General features: G+C 38.6%; 1 non-coding gene across 1 annotated transcript; it reads left to right on the top strand.

Moving 5' to 3' along the window:
• Window positions 1–1,614: 1,614 nt before the first annotated feature.
• LOC126662440 (U6 spliceosomal RNA) lies at window positions 1,615–1,719 on the top strand. The gene has a single exon (XR_007635812.1). It is a non-coding gene; the product is annotated as a U6 spliceosomal RNA (small nuclear RNA).
• Window positions 1,720–2,633: the final 914 nt, after the last annotated feature.

Here is a 2,633-nt window from a genome sequence, read left to right as displayed (position 1 = left end):
ATTAAAAGGGTAAAGGAAGGATTAATTACCTTAGCAATCCAAAAGAGCAAGGAAAACTCAGAAAAATAGTGGAATAATGGCTACAACAATGAAAAACCGAAGGACCAATGAATACCCAAACAATTCGATTACGTAAACTATGAATTGAATGATGGAAAGGATGTTAGAACACTTACCAAGTGTCTTGAGGCACCAAAATGTGATTGGGAATTGTCTATAAATGTTTAGAAATCAGTTTAGGGTTTGTGGGAACGAGTGGGGGCTGATTTGGTCGAGAAACGAAGTTTTTATAAGCAAACCCGTAATGAACCGGTTCTACGGCCGGTTCTGTCCAGCAGAACCGGTTATTGAACCGGTTGACTCACTGCCAATGCAGAAATCAGAGTGGACCGGACCTAAGACCGGTTCAACCCAGCAGGTCCGGTTATAGGTCCGGTTGACCCGAAAAGAGGTCAAAACGACGATCCGAACGGTCGAATGAAAGATAATCCTCTTAGGTACAACATATCAAAAGGGCAGCCCGATCCGACAGTTAAATTGGGAGATATGGACGTTTTACTAGAGCATAGCAGATTTGGAAAACATGCAAACATTGTTTCGATAACAATCCGGAAATAAATCAATTCAACATCAAATACTTAAAGGTTCAAGGGGTACACATAAGTCATTCAACATGACACAACCAAGGTACCACATATGCTAATTTGCATATAAATCAATCCGAAAACAAGTCGGAAGCACAACGAGAACAAGTCGAAGTTAAAACACAACCAAAGTCCATCACAAACCAAACTTTAAACGGACAACCAACCACCAAAACAAGTTATAAAAAAATACGGGTTATTACATGAAGAGACTTTTTCACCTGTAGCCATGCTTAAGTCCATCCGGATTCTTCTTGCCATAGCTTCACATTTAGATTATGAGGTTTGAAAAATGGATGTCAAGACAGCATTCCTTAATAGATATATTGAGAAGGAAATCTATATGGAACAACCTAAGGGTTTTTGAATCCGAAGAAGGTTCCAAGGTGTGTAAGCTGAAACAATCCATGTATGGTTTGAAGCAAGCTTCAAGAAGTTGGAATCGTCGTTTTGATGAAGCTATAAAGGGTTACGAGTTTATCAAAAACAAAGATGAACCATGTGTTTACAAGAATGTTAGTGGGAGCGCAATCACGTTCCTAGTCTTGTATATAGATGAAATTTTACTAATAGGAAATGATGTCGGTATGTTAACCTCTGTAAAGCTTTGGCTATCCAAAACTTTCTCCATGAAAGACCTCGGAGAAGCAACTTACATTCTCGGTATTAGACTCTATAGAGATAGATCTAAGAGAATAATAGGTCTCTCCTAAAGGCTCTACTTAGAAAAGATATTGAAGAAGTTCAATATGGAAAATTCTAAGAGAGGACTAATTCCCGATAGGCATGGAATTCACCTTTCAAAAGATATGTCTCCAAAGACATCTGAGGAAAGAGATGAAATGGCAAAGATACCATACGCTTCGGCAATTGGTAGTCGTATGTACGCTATGTTGTGTAAAAAGCCAGATATTGCCTATGAGGTTAGTTTGACTAGCCGATATCAATCCAATCCAGGTTCGGAACACTTGATGACTATTCGGAACATCCGATAAAATTGGAATGATACAGAGAAGATAAGCATGGCCCCTGCGCAAGGATGACACGCATAAATCCAGAAATGGTCCAAATATTTAAAAAAAAAGAAAAAAAAAGAAGAGAAAAAAACAGTAGTTGAGAAGGACTAAAGATATGATCTAAACATATGGAGGAGGTGATCTTAAATAGACGTCTTTACAGATTTTGATTTTCAATCAGATATAGACAATCGTAAGTCTATATCCGGATTTGTATTCACATATAATGGAGGAGCAGTGAGTTGGAAGAATTCCAAACAAGAAACCACTGCTGATTCCACCACAGAAGTCGAATATATTGCGGCATCAGATGCTGCAAAGGAAGCTGTTTGGATTAAGAAGTTCGTTTCTGAACTTGGTGCGGTTCCTACCATTGAGTCGGCGGATCCTCTTTTTTGTGCCAACAATGGTGCTATAGCCCAGACAAAGGAACCCCGGTCCCACCAGAAATCCAAACACATAGAAAGGCGCTATTATATCATCCAAGAGATTGTTGGAAAGGGAGATGTGTCTCTCCAAAAAGATACCATCAGCCGATAACACGGCAGACCCACTAACAAAGCCCATGACCCAGAGTCAATTAGATTTACATCTTGAGAAGATGGGGCTTAGATATAGTAGCCAATGGCACTAGTACAAGTGGGAGATTGTTAGTAGTATGTGCCCTAGGGCCATTTTGTCTGTATACTTGTATAAACAAATCCCAATGTCAATGATATATATGTTTTATTTAGACTAAGTGTCTCATCAACTAAGCATTTATTTATTACAAATTGTCCTTATAACTTTGTAATAGAATCTATTCTAAGGTGATAAGAATATGAGTGATAGATTCTATTATACAAGTGATCTAAATAACCGTTCACGATCGATGGGGTCCTACGAATAAGGGCATTGCATTATCCCGGAAAGATCGTCACCTCTGTTTATTCTCCTGATTAGCAAGGAGTTACTAATTATAGGAAGTAGTTAG

Source organism: Mercurialis annua, linkage group LG8 (assembly GCF_937616625.2).
Source record: "Mercurialis annua linkage group LG8, ddMerAnnu1.2, whole genome shotgun sequence".
NCBI classification, from domain to species: Eukaryota; Viridiplantae; Streptophyta; class Magnoliopsida; order Malpighiales; family Euphorbiaceae; genus Mercurialis; species Mercurialis annua.
Note: the sequence above shows the minus strand (reverse complement) of the source record. Positions and strands in the feature narration are given on the sequence as shown.